General features: G+C 38.5%; 1 protein-coding gene across 2 annotated transcripts in view; it reads right to left on the bottom strand.

The window, feature by feature from the left end:
• The window catches only part of GRM5 (glutamate metabotropic receptor 5), a 654,830-nt gene that overhangs the window by 59,809 nt on the left and 580,224 nt on the right, over nucleotides 1–14,797 (bottom strand). The window lies entirely within an intron of this gene.

The raw sequence follows: 14,797 nt of genomic DNA, 5'->3' as shown, positions 1-14,797 counted from the left end.
GTGATGTCACTTCAGAAAGTGAGATGTGGGAACTATTGGATGGGGATTGAGAGGGCAGAGAAAATAAGTCATGGGGGGACTGTGTCAAGCAGAGGGGTGACATGGCTACATTAATGTGCTTCTTTGGATTCTACATGGGTGTGGATGAGTGAAAGGTATGCAGAGTCCTGAATACTGCTTGGTGTGTGTAGAGTGAATAGAGAGGTAATATAAAGAGGAAAAAGATATCAAGGTCACCAAGAAAGAACATTGCTTGTGTAACTACACCACTCCAGGAAGTCATCTTTTAGATAGATGGTGAGAGACAGAGAAGGCTAGAGTAAGGGAGAGGAAACACACTGCGGAATCACTTGTGATGATAGAGGGCTAGAACGTGGACCATCTTGCATGGCAAAATGTGTGCTCTAAGTGGTGAGTTACCTCCTGGACCCCATATTTCCTTTCAACAATTATTTAGAACAATAATTCTTAAACTTTACTTCGTATTGGAACCACCTAGAGACATTTTAAAGAAAGACTTTGACCCAATTTTTACAGCCAGATTATCTAATGTAATCAACCTCGGTATCAATATTTTCACTTATTTATTTTTCAAGATAGAGAGAGGGCTGGAGTGGAAACCACAGCACTGAAGTTTCCTTCATTGTGGTGAGGGCCGGGCTTCAACCTGGGTCACATGTGTGGTAAAGCATAACACTATCCAAGGTAGCTACTTTGTTAGCCCATTAGAATTTTTAAAAGGCACTCAAGTGCTTCCAAATGTGGGAAATGAGATTCAAGATTCTTTCTTTTTCTTTTTTATACTTAGATAAAGTTATAAAAGCAGATAAAAAATTTAAAAGACCACTGCACTAAAACTTCCTTCAACACAACAAGGGTTTGGGGTCAAACCTGGGACACACACAAAGAAAGACAGCAAATGAGTTATTAATATTTCACTAGCCCTGAGGTTGTTTTACTGACTGAATAGAATTAATCATGTTATTGGGTGTTTGAGGAGTGTTGTGTAGAGTACTCCAATTTCACTTATGATGTTTATAATCTATAAACTGCTTTTCCCAGAAACATTTGCAGTCAGGAGTACCATGTGAATTGAGTTTTCCTCAATAAGATCTGAGCAGGAAATTCCTTAAAGGACAATGGCTCCTCATGTAGAGTAGCCTTTTAGTCCTTTGCTTTCTCTGACTGCAAGATGAATATGATGGCTAGAACTCCAGTTGTTTTCTCAAACTATAAGATAACTTTGACATGATACATGGTCAAGTTTCAAAAATCAAATAGAGGATGCCTGCATGCTTGGTAACCATGAACCTTTGACTAGCTCTGGATCAGGTAGATTTCATTGACCTGAATCTTAACTGATGCACGTGTAAAACTTTCTACTTATCTCCTGCATCATGATAAGCATTATTTCATTGAGTGGTTTTGAATAGTAATCACAAAGAAGCATCTTTCAAAATGTCTTAGAACTCTGTTAGAAAAGGAAAGGAAGTATACTTTCTCTGTTACATACTTCTACCTCATCTTTTCCTATCTTTCAGAACAGATATTGAAACAATATTCTTAGTATTGCAGTTAAATTCATGAAGCATTTGATAGAATTGATGAGTTAGCCTAGAAGCCTCAGCACACTGTAGAATTGATTCTATGGGGAAATATAGTTTTAAAAAGTACTGTGTATTTAATACTGAAATAAAAATATGTGTGTGCTAGTATGCTGTCTCATCTCCTGGGATTAACTTCTTGAAGATGAAATTTTCAGATATAAGGGGGAATGGGAAAGAGAGAAAGGGAGAGGGAGAGGGAGAGGGAGAGGGAGAGGGAGAGGGAGACGGAGAGGGAGAGGGAGAGGGAGAGGAAGAGAGAGAGAGAGAGAGAGAGAGAACAGCACTGCAGTATTAGATCTTTCAATTCCTTGTAGGAAAGGCTTGAACATGGGTCCAAGCATAGCAAAGCAGTGCACTATCCAAGTGAATTAATTTTCTGGCTCTGAAATAAATTGCATTTTTTAACTTAAAAACATGTGTGCAGACCAGAATGAGTTATTATATACAATTTATAAATTATTAATCAATGCTTTTTTAATGTACATACACACACTCATAATTTCAGGCATCTGTATTCACATAAGTTGTTTATATGTGATGATTCAACCTCTAGAAGAAACTAGAAGAGAATTAATGGAATCTGCATTTTTACTTTTCTTTCTTTTTGCTTTTGTGGGTGTTTTATATTTGTTTCTCATAGGTGTTATTTTATAACAGGACAATGGAAATCAATCATTCCTATCTCTATTCTTTTGTGGGAGATTATAGCACTGATGTAACAATGAAATTTATTATCTATGCAGATTAATTTTATAGGGCTCTCTTCCGCTAGGTCATGAACTATTAATGTTCATAGTAAGTGCTACTGGATACATGTTATATGGTATAGAAAGCAGGAATTCCTTCATTAACTAGAGAGACTCAAACATTTTACTTAGTTTTCATCTTACTTCCCATTTGCCTGCTGTTCTGCTAAATCTTAATTGCTTTTATATAAACAGAGTTAGCATGCTAACTACTAAAGGTTTTTACATCTGATAATATTCACCACTGTTTTTACACCAAATATATTCCTGTACTCTTCGTGTGTAACCCATTAACATTATGCATGAAACTGCATACAATTGTGTAGAAGTATGTGTTGGAAAAATATTCAAGAAAGGTGTCTTCAATATGATGTAACCCCCCTACAAATTTGCTAAAACTTAACTGTTTCAATGAATGTTTCTTTACTTAATGGGAACCACTGGAAAGGTTTTATGATGAGTTTAATGAGACTAACATGGAACAAAATACTTTTGTAACAGTTCTCTTGAAATAGCAAATTGGATTCAGATTAGAAGGTTGTAATCACTGGGTCTTACAATTGGGTAACATCTTAGTGCTTTCAATATGAGCATACATCACAATTTTATTCCAAAGAGGTTTGCTCTCTTAACCATGTTGGGGGGTGAGATTATACCACTGAGATTTTTGTTTTGTGGTTTTACGGATTCAATTTTATTATATTATTAAATTTTACATTATTTGCTAGAACTTTTCTTTCTTAACTTATTTAATCTTTGAGAGATTTGTTTATTTATGAATGAGAGTGCTTGGTTTAGTGATTGGATTTCCCATGTGTTTATTTTACAGACTGCTGTATTCCAGCTAGTCTTTATTTAGTGACCTATTTGCTTATCCATTGTTCAGAGTTCCAACCAACTGTCTAATGTGCTGGTCTTGTGAGGAGCCGTGAAAGCTGAGATCATGGAAAAGGTCAATGCAAAGTCTTAGCTTCTGGCACTTATTTTATGTCACATTTCACAGCTTCGGTCTCATTTTCAGTCAGATAATATAATATAATATAATATAATATAATATAATATAATATAATGTAATATAATGTAATATAATATAATGTAAATATATATATATTTGGCTCCAGGGTTATTGCGGGGGTTCAGTGCCTGCACTATGAATCAACTGCTCCTGGAGGCTATTTTTTCCCTTTTGTTGCCCTTGTTGTTTTATCGTTGTTGATATTATTATTGTTGTTGTCACTGCTGTTGTTGTTGGATAGGACAGAGAAAAATTGAGAAAGGAGGAGAGCACAAAATATCATGCTATGGGGCCCAGGTTCAAGCCCTCAGTCCCCACCTGTAGGAAGAGTGGAGGAATCTTCAAAAATGGTGAAGCATTGCTGCAGGTGCCTTTCTTTCTCTTGCTCTCTCTACTACCCCTCTCTCAATTCCTCTTTATACTATCAAATAAAGTGAACAAAAGGGGAGGAGGTTAAAATGGTCACCAAGAGCATGGATTCATCCTTCGGTCACCTGATGGCAATAAAAAACAAACTAACTAACTAACTAACTAAAAACTACAGAGGACCCCCACCATGTGTCCTGGAGCACCACCTCCCTAGATCCCTATCCTACTAGGGAAAGAGAGAGACAGGATGGAGTATGTATTGATCTGTCAATGTCCATCTTCAGTGGGGAAGCAATTACAGAAGCCAGACCTTCCACCTTCTGCACCCCATACTCCCAGAAGGATAAAGAATAGGAAAGCATCAACGGAGCAGATTGCATACAGAGTTCTGTTGGTGGGAACTGTGTGGAATTGCACCCCTCATTTTTCATGGTCTTGTCAATATTTCTTATCAATCATTAGAAATGATAATAACAAAAAAAAGTCTTCCATGAGTACTACAGAGGAATAAGAGAGGACAGTATATGCGATTTGCATAATAATATGAGCCAACTGCAACACTTTGCTCCATTTCTGCCTTTCCTCTCACCCTCCTCACTGAGTAGCTTCCTTGTCATTTCATTTCCTGTTCCATTTTGAGGATGGCTTCTCTGGGCAAGGCAAGGTCCTCCCTATGGAGCCTTTGACTCTGTCATAACTCGGACCACATTTCTATGCTCACATTAGCACTGCTTTTCTGTTCCGAGTGAACTTGCTGCTGTAGGGGTGCACTGTCTCTCTGCTTTTGTTACACTTCTGGTAGTGAATACAGTATTTGAGGAGTTAGCATTCAGGATTCAGGCATTTCATTTTCAGCTTGGACAAGTGTTTTCTGTCATTATGGTATAGACTCTTTTTGTCTCAATGTTTCTATACATAAAACCAAAATGACACAATATACCTTTACCTGTCATAAGAGTTTAAGTTGGAAAAAAAGGAGAGAAAGAAAGAAGTGGGATAAAAAAGAATGAAAGCAGACTTGTAGAAAAATTCACAGATTAGGAATTAAAGACTGATTTTCTGAAAAGTGTTCAGGACATGCTATCAGGACTGATTCTCCTGGATTCAAAAAAATGATTGTTGTGAATTCTTAAACTAAAACAACAAAGTTATCTCTAACATTCCATCACTTTGTAATTTTACATAAATACATAAATACCATGAGTATTGTGCAATTACTTTTTATTTATTTTTACTCAATTCTTTGCTTGTCAGAATTTGTTCAGGAATCCTTCACTTTGGTTTGTGTGTGACTCTTACATAAATGCATCTCTGTCTCTCATTCTCCCTGAGTAATCTACATATGGAAAATCATTTACTTCTTGTCACTCAAATGTTCAAATACACCCTGAATTTATGATTCAGAGCTTTTGTAGTTCCTCTGTTTCCTTCCTATACCTCCATAGACTCTTTGATACAGTTTGACTATTGCCCTTTGAAACACAACATACAACAACAGCTCTGTTTTCAGGTCTGGGTACAAAATTACATGCATAACCTGGCATGGCTTTTGCCTCTTTTTTCTTTTCCCAAGTCTATTAGATTACATTATTATGAAGGATTTTATTGCTGCCAGGGTTAGAACTGGGGTTGCATGACAAATCTATTACTTCCAGTGTATGTTTTTATTTGTTTTGATAGAAAGACAGAAAACTGAGGAGAAAATAGAAAGGAAATTGAAGAGGGGAAGAACAATAAAAGATACTTTCAGCACTGCTCTGCTAACTATGAAGCTTTCCCCCTGTAGGTAGGAACCAGAGGCTTGGCCATAGGTCCTTACACATAGTAATATGTGCTCTACTGGGTGAGCCAGTGCCTAGTTCTGTCTATTAGATTTTTAAGTACCAACTACTGTAATATCTCTGAGCTGAGCTACTGGCAAATATTTCAATAACTAAAATTGTCAGTCTTATTGTGAAAAGAAAATTGGTTCCCAAACCCCGGTCATGTGGGAAAGATACACAAGAGGCAGGATTCCTACCTTGTCTTGCCCAGTAAAGAGATGAAACAGTCTTCACCTAGTATAGACAAAGCTGTACTTCTTATTTCAGTATGTTAATGCTCCTCTAAGAGTCCAGTCATGACCATCATCATTTTTTCATGACATCATCTAAATGTTCAGGCATTGTGACTTTACCCTGTGTCAGGTCCTGCAGCTTTAATGTCCCTTTTCAGTATGCACACCATTCTTCATGGTAGGCATTAGAATCTCATGCACTTTCAGTGAGTGGAACTAGAACTAAAGAGATATGATGTGAAAACAACCAAGGAATATATGTACATAAGTGAAAAGCAGAAGAAAGACAAGGTATCAGACCCAGTGCAGGGAGCAGCTGCACAGAATAACTTTACAGCATGGTGCAATTGTGTCATAAGAGAATTACAGCATCTGGGAATTACTGCTGAAAATTCAGTTGGGAAATCAGTAAATGCTTTATGAGGGAAGATAATAATATGTCCCTGCCTACATCTCAAAGATTACTGTGAGGGCTGCACAAAGTAATATGTGACTTGAAAAATAGCATATTAATTATGAAATGAGAAGAAAAGCAGGAGAGATAAGTATGTGCATGAAACAGTAGTGAGTCAACATTGTCTAAACTGCCTATGTGTTTTATTAGATTGGCCTATGTTCCGAGGGGAAAAAATAAAACAAAATAAAATGGATAACATTTTTCTTTCTTGCCTGCTTCTATATACAGAGCCCCAAATAAGTGACGTTATTTTCCTCTTAATTTGTAAGTGCAGAATGGCAGCACAGACATTTTCTGGATTTCTTAACAAACTGAAAAAATATATATATATATAATGGAAACACTGACAAAAACCATAGGATAAGAGGGATACAGTACCGACCACCAGAGCTCTGTATCCCATCCCCTTCCCCTGATAGCTTTCTATTCTTTATCCCTCTGGGAATATGGACCCAGGGTCATTATGGGATGCAGAAGATGGAAGGTCTGGTTTTTGTAAGTGTTTCCCCGCTGAACATGGATGTTGACAGGTTGATCTATACTCCCAGTCTGTCTCTCTCTTTCCCTAGTGGGGAAGGATTCTGAAAAAGAGGAGCTCCAGGACACACTGGTGGGGTCATCTGTCCAGAGAAATCTGGTTGGCATCATGGTAGCATCTGGAACATGGTGGCTAAAAAATAGTTAACATATGAAGACATACAAATTGTTGATTTATCATGAACCTAAAGGCTGGAATATTGCAGATGAAGATTTGGGGGTTTCCATTTTGGAAACAGCTAGTAGGTCTATTTTAGGTGAATTTTAAAAGGTGGGAAAAATGAGACTTCTATCTGTTTTATATTACTTTAGGAAACATTTCCAAGTGGTTTAGGTCACTTAGGGGAGGGGAATAAACACTTTGCTATAATGCTTTATTTTCTTGGGGATGTGTGTGTGAAATGATTCTTTTCATGGGGGGGTGTATTTTTCCCAAATTGAAATCAACGAGACCACATTATTTTCTTTAGTTTGTAGCAAATGGAGTTTAATTTATCCATATACTACTTTTGACTCAACTGGTAGGATGATGATATGTACCTTAATGAGAACTGAGCCATTGGAAGAACATAAACAAAGTTTACAATCTATCACCATATGAATCTTTGTCTCTCATTTTAAAAATCATTATTTTCAACACTCACTACATCTTTACCAGTTTAATTGTCCACAAAAGACTGGTGCACAACGTTTTTTCACTGTACTCAGAGAGTCTTCCAGAAAGGAACCAGTGATTCATCCATATTTCCATATGCCCATAGTATTACTTTCATTTTAAATATATATATATATTTATATATCACCAGAGCACTGTTCATCTCTGATTTATGGTGATATGGAAGATTGAACCTGGGGTTATGGAGCCTCAGGGTTGAGAGTCTCTTTGCATAACTATTATGCTGTCTATGCACAGCCTGCCTATGGCATATTATATCAGGGAAAAAACACAGTTCTACGGAGAGATTTTTAGAGGAGAATTTGAGCCTGCTAATTACTGTGCAGATACAAGCACAGCTATTTTACATTGTCATCCTCAGTTTTTTAGAATGTGAAGATAATATATATTCTAGTCACTCTGAAGATCATATATGTATATATATGCATATATATATAATATTTTGTGTAATAATGGGTGACAGGTTTTCAATGAGTGATATCAGGGGCTTATATGATGTCATTAATACCTTAAGCAAGTATTTATAGATATGAGCCCTAAGTCAAATCGATGGGTTTACAGTTAATGGTATTTATTTAGTTACTTTTCCCATATTTGAGATCTACTCTCTGCCCTTACTCAGTTTTCTAGTCTTATTCCCATCTATGACACCATCTTCCCATACAATACTTTTAGCCCAGCTGCATATTAGCTGTCAGGTCCAGGCAAAAATTAGTAAAGTCTTGGGTCCCTTGGTGCCGGGATAGCCTGAGGGTACTTCTTCCCGAGCTAGTGCTCTCTGGCTTGGAGAGAACACAACTGGAGCCGATCTAGGCTGCTGCGTGGGAGAGGGATCAGGAACTCGTGCCGCACTAACTTCTGCAGGAGATACACTCTGGAACTCTCGGAGCCGGAAAGCAATTTCCAGGTGTCTTTAATCAGAAGAGCAGCTGTTTTTATACTCTCCAAGTAGGGTGGAAACAGGATGTGATATAGAGAGGGTGGAGAGAAAAGTGACTGGTGAAAATCAGAGTGTGACAAAGAGGTGGTAGATTAGGCGAGAATCCTATCACTGAACCACAAATGCCCTGGAGGGAGGGTGAAACTTGTTAACAGTGGTTATGTAAATAGAATGAAGTGGTTATGTAAATAGAATAGTGTTAAGCAGAGGGGATTGAAACCAAATGAAACAGAAGGGGTCTCATGCATACCAACAATTCCCCCTTTCTTTTTAACTGATGGCCATTGTGGGGTGAACAGAAACCTATATCGTACAGGCGTTTTCAAAAGAACTGACATAAGACATGGAAAACAAAATAAGCGAACAGCAATAACCAGTGTGATGCCAAAGGGAACGTTTCTTGCCTCAAAGGGCAAGGCCTAGCAGGCGAAATGGCATTTCTTGCCTCTGGGAATGCTTCATGCCTCTGGGGGCATCTCTTGCCTCAAAGGGCGTTTCCTGCCTCTGTGGGCATCTCTTGCCTCTTGGGGCGCTTCATGCCTCTGTGGGCATAACCTAATAAGGAGGGGGAATTTTCTGCCTCTGGGGACGAGCCTGCAGGCGAGGGGACATGGTCTATAAAGTCTCAAGGCAACTGGCTGAAGTTAGTCTTTGAGAAACACAGCAGCATGTACCAGTAAGTCCGATGGAGGTGTCAATCCAAAGTAGCTGACCACAGAAAAATTGCCAGAGGATGAAACGCTGCACATCTGTCTCAATGGGGAATGTCGGCCACCAGAATTTTGCTTTTCTGTAGAGAGTGAGCTTTGGAGTCTGTGAATCTGTTTCTTCAGGTCGTGCCAGGTCACATCATTGGTTTCCGGGGGCGATGTCAGAGAACAGGGGTCCAAATGGATTTCCGGGAATTCTATTTGAGTAGATGCTTTTTCATGTGAAGACTTGACAGCTGAAATTCACTTACTTGTCAAACAAAACTTGTAGCAGATTAGAAGTTGACTATAATTGATAACTCGATTATAATTGGAAGTCCTTTCTAGTATGATTTTAAGGTTGTTTAAACAGTTTAAACTCAATAAAATGTGGAAAGGTAAACAGAAGAACCACAGTTAAAAGCCTCAGGCATGAGAATAATTAACATAATCATTGCACTATCTGCCCCACCCATAACTCATACAGTTTTCAGGATTAAACGTTTCAGATTCATGTCAAGACGTAAAAGAGAAATCAAAGGAGGGGAAAAACAACTTTTTGGATTGTTTCTGGATGTCTCTAGAAATCATGGCTGCGTCCAGCATTTTTTTTAAGTCAATGTCAAACAAAAATTCAGTCATTCAAATCATTCTCTTATGAAAACGCAACTTGAACCAGATTATCAAGATCTCACCATGTAGGATTAAGAGTCCCCGGAGGGCGTTCTAGTCCAAAAAGCTCCTCGAAATTCCATTTAGGGTGCTTCTGACTGTTCCTGCTGGATTGCTTCAGGCACCCATTTTTAAAAGCGTCTTCCCATTGAAGAAAGAATCCAATCAGGAGAGTAGAACTAACCACGTGTCTCCATACTTGGGAACTGCCAGGGTACTCAAGAATGTTCTTCAAATTAGAGTAGTCCTTCTCCACGGGAAACATTCGAGAAGAAGTCCAGAAAGTCCCATTGGAAATCCCCAAGGTCTATGATCACGGTCATAAAGAACCAAATTGTGGCCCGGAGCAAAATGTAGTCCTTTTCCTCAGGAAACATGGGAGAGGGAATCCAGAAAGTCCAAGGAGAAATCTCCGTGCATCTCCAGAGCTCTATGATCCCGGTCATAAGAAACCAAAGTTCCCGGTAAGGGAACCGAAGTGTGGCCCAGAGTAAAATGTTCCAGAGACAGAGAAACTGTCTCATAATGAAACAGTAGAGGCTTTGGCAAACCTCTTCATAAGTAGAAGAGAAGACCATAGTGCATAGGTAGGCAAAGTCTTCACTTATCTGGGATTTGCACAGGTCTGGTCCCACGTTGTGGCGCCATATGTTGTTTTCGATGGGTTATGTTGTTTTTGCCGGGCTGGCTTCACGGGTGGGTAACAGACAACCAGGGACTCATGGTTGAGCTGTAGGCAATATCTCTTTATTCATGCAGGACGCAGCACAATCTACGACGAGCTAAGTTAAACTCAAAGTACAGTAAAACTCACAATGCTGTCTTTATATATACTTGCCAAGTAGGGTGGAAACAGGATGTGATATAGAGAGGGTGGAGAGAAAAGTGACTGGTGAAAATCAGAGTGTGACAAAGAGGGGGTAGATTAGGAGAGAATCCTATCACTGAACCACAAATGCCCTGGAGGGAGGGTGAAACTTGTTAACAGTGGTTATGTAAATAGAATGAAGTGGTTATGTAAATAGAATAGTGTTAAGCAGGGGGGATTTAAACTAAATGAAACAGAAGGGGTCTCATGCATACCAACACCTTGGAATATACCTAAAATAGACTTCCTAATTTCTTCCATGAAGACCCCAAATCTCATCTTCTATATTCCTGCATTTAGGTTCTTGATTAGTAAGCAATTTGTTCTGCTTTTTATCTTAATGCTTTTCAGCCACTAAGTTGCAGGTGCTACCATGATACCAACCTGACTTCTCTGGACAGAGGACCTCCTAAATATGTCCTGGAACTCTACTTCCCCCCTAGGAAAAGATAGAAATAAGTTGGGGGTATGGATCAACCTATCAACACCCATGTCTAGCCAAGAAGCAATTATATAAGCCGACCTCCCACCTTCTGCATCCCATAAAGATCTTTGGTCCATATTCCCAGAGGGATAAAGAATAGCCAATGGAGGGGATAAAATATGGAATCCTAGTGGTGGTAATTGTATGGAATTGTAGCTCTCTTATCCCACAATCTTGTCAATCATTATTAAATCACTAATAAAAATATTGCAAAATAACTATATCTAGACAAAAGAAAAGTTATGACTAGTTATAACATTTCAGTAGTGCAAGGAGCTTATCATGTTGGAGGTAATGAGCAACAGTAGAGTTTTGTATTTAATTAGGAGGAACTGATTTTTTTTTTTTTGACTAGTTGACTAAAGACTATGTGAGCAATCAAACAGTGACTCCAAGTAAACCATGTTTGGTAGGAAAGAATAGAATTACCATTTGGTAAAATATAGAGATTCTCTAGGGGCCACGTGGTGGTGCACCTGATTGAATGCACATGTTACAGTGCATTAGGACCCAGGTTCGTGCCCCTGGTACCCACTGGCTGGGGAAAATCTTCACAAGTGGTGAAGTAGGGCAAAGATGTCTCTTTGTCACTCTCCCTCTCTAACTTCTCCTTCCCTCCCTCTCAATTTCTGGCTCTCTTTATCCAATAAATAAAGATAATTTTTAAAAATTAAATAAAGTAAAATAAAATATAGAGATTCCATTGTGAGCAAGGAGGCAAAATCAGGGGCTTTAGCTTCAGAAATGGAGAATTTGAGCTATTATATATTAACATAAATATACCAAGTTGTCAGTTGCATATTAAGTATGGAGATTAGGTGGGAAATCTGAATGATATATTTAGATTTAGAAGGCTTCCACTTATGGATAATTTTAGTAACATGATACTGGGTAAAAACCACCTTTGTAGCAAATGACAATGGAAAAAAAGATCAAGGCAAAGACCTGCGTCACTTCAAAGCTCCTTTTTGCTTTATTTGAAAACTATAGTGAGTGAGGCATCATGTAAATATTGTTGAAAATGATTGATTCTCAATCCTTTCTGGGAAGGACAAAAACTTGTGTTATCCTTGGTTAGTAAGAAAAAAATATCTAAAGTGAATATTGAAATAACACCAGAAAATCTCAGAGACAGTAATAAAATGGCACATACCATTCAGCATTGTTAGGACTCAAGGTGCATTTTTGGTGTTTCCACATTGCCTAAGCTGTGTGCAATGCTTTTATCATTTGTAGTGGTACTATAGTAATTATATAAAATGATTTTCAGACCTGAAGCTTTGAGGTTCCAGGTTTATTCCCTCAAATAACCATAGTCCAGAGAGGGGTATTACTCTGGTTAGACAACAATAAAGTGAACAGTAATTTTTGTGGTCCAGTAGATAAAAGTGCTGGACTCTGGTGTGAAGTCCCGTTTTTGATTCCTGGAGGTACATATATCAGTTCTAGTTCTCTATCTCTCCTCCCTTCTCATAAACAAAGAAATAAAATCTTAAAAAGGATTATACAGCTTAAGCACTTTCTTTGATAGCTTATCTACATTGAAATAGTATAAAGGGTGGTTCCACATATGGGAAGGTGAATATGAAATGGCCAGTGACTTGTCTAAGGAGCTTTGATATTCTTGAAACATATTTATTTGTGTACACAAACGTTCCTAAAATATGATTTGTCATTTTCCTTAGGATATTATATTTCTGCTTGTAGAATTGATTTCCTTTTGTTATTGTAGCTATAGTCTTTGTTGCTGTTGACACAGGGGCTTCATTCCCCTGATGTTTTCAGATACAAAGAGCCAGAGAAAGAGGAAGAAAGGAAAAGACAGCATAGTACTGATCTTCCACTCCCCACCCCCCACCCAGTGCTGCAGAGGTGAGCTAAGTCATTCATGTAACCAAGCAGGTACACTTTCCAGATGAGTTATTTTGCCAGCTCTTGTTTCCTTTTTCAACTTTTATTTTATTTTTCATTTAAATATGCAATTTATTTTAATGAGAGAGATGTATAAAGAAAGATAAAAAGTGCACTGAGCACTGCTCATCTCTGGCTCATGTAGTGTTGGGGATTGAGCCTGGGATTGTAGAACCTCAAGCATATAAAAATACAGAGCCACTATGCTGTTTCCCCAGGCCTATTTTATTTTTCATCACCTGGGTGTCATTGCTCTAGTTCAACTTTTCAGATAGAAAGAGGGACAGAGAGACAAAGAAAGACAGAAAGAGAAGTGGAGAGAGATAGTGGGAGAAAGAGAAAGAGAGACCTACAGCACTGCTCCACTGCTCATGAAACTTCCCACTACAATGGAGATTGGGGTCTTGAAACCAGGTCTTTGTACATGGTAATGTGTGTGCTTAATCTGGGTGCACCACAACCCAGCCCCTTGAAAATAAAATTCGAAAGATACTTATAATTATTGAAGATGAAAAGCAACAGTCACAAGGCTTTGAAAAAGATTTACTTATTTATTAACGAGAAAGTGATAGGAGAGAAAGAACCAGGGCACCACTTTGGCACCTGCAATGCTAGGGATTGAACTTGGAATCCTATACTTGAAAGCCCAATGCTTGTCTTTTTTCTAATTTTTCTTTTATTATCTTTATTTATTTATCTGATAGAGACAACCAGAAATTGAGAGCATACGGGGAGATAGAGAAGGAGAGAGAGAGACACCTACAACACTGCTTCACTGCTTATGAAGCTTTCCCCTTGCAGGTGGGGACTGGGGGATTGAACCTGGGTCCTTGTGCATAGTAATATGTGAGCTCAACCAGGTGGGCCACCACCTGTCCCCCAATGCTTTATGCGTTGTGTCAACTCTTCATTTCCTTTATTATTTATTATTGCACTTTATTTCCTGTGTGTTTTTTAATGAAGTTATTGATTATAAGGCAAGAATGTAAAAAAAGAACCAAGAAAATTGGGTCATACTGGCTCCTGAGAAGAGAGTCACTCAAATGGTGGAGAACTGTCAGTGATTCTAGCTCTCTGAGGTACATCCTAGATTTCTGCCAGATCCCTTTTGTTTAACTCTATCCTCCCCTCCCCTACCCTCAACCCCATTGAGAGAAGATGCAAAGGGACCAACATCCAAAGTAATTTGGTAGCTCAGGGAACCAAAGGCACTTCCTTGAGAATGTTCCCAGAGACATTAAAATGTCAACATGCACAGCCTTCCTTCTCTGGTACAGGTCTGCAAGCACGCTAGAGCGAAATTCCTTTGTGCAGGAAACAGCAGGGGCCCATCTTAACTTCCTGTCATAAAGCTGTCCTCTGAATTCCTTTGTGAAAAAAATAAAACATTCATTCTTTTTTGTTGTTGTTGTTCCTTTTTCTTGAAGACTGCCAGTGTTGGCAAGGCAATCTGGATGTTGTTCCATGGCTTTGGCTTGAGGACAAGCAGCTAAAGATCTGAAGTAATAGAATAGCTCATTTGGAATTGGTGAGATAAGTTCAAAAAGGAAGGACAGATGTCACTCGTTAATGAAACTTAAACCAGAAGAGAAAACACAAAGCAAACCTTGGACAGGGCATGGGGTTTGAAAGCAAAGCAGAAGACTCTGGGGATAGGGCACTGGGATGTGTGATAGGGGTCTTTTGGGGCCTTGATGTGCCCATATGCTAACACCAGTCCTCCAATAAAATGAAAAAAGAAAGAAAGAAAGAGAGAAAGAAAGAAAGGAA

Source organism: Erinaceus europaeus, chromosome 17, assembly GCF_950295315.1.
Source record: "Erinaceus europaeus chromosome 17, mEriEur2.1, whole genome shotgun sequence".
NCBI classification, from domain to species: Eukaryota; Metazoa; Chordata; class Mammalia; order Eulipotyphla; family Erinaceidae; genus Erinaceus; species Erinaceus europaeus.
This window is presented reverse-complemented; position numbering and strand designations above follow the sequence as displayed.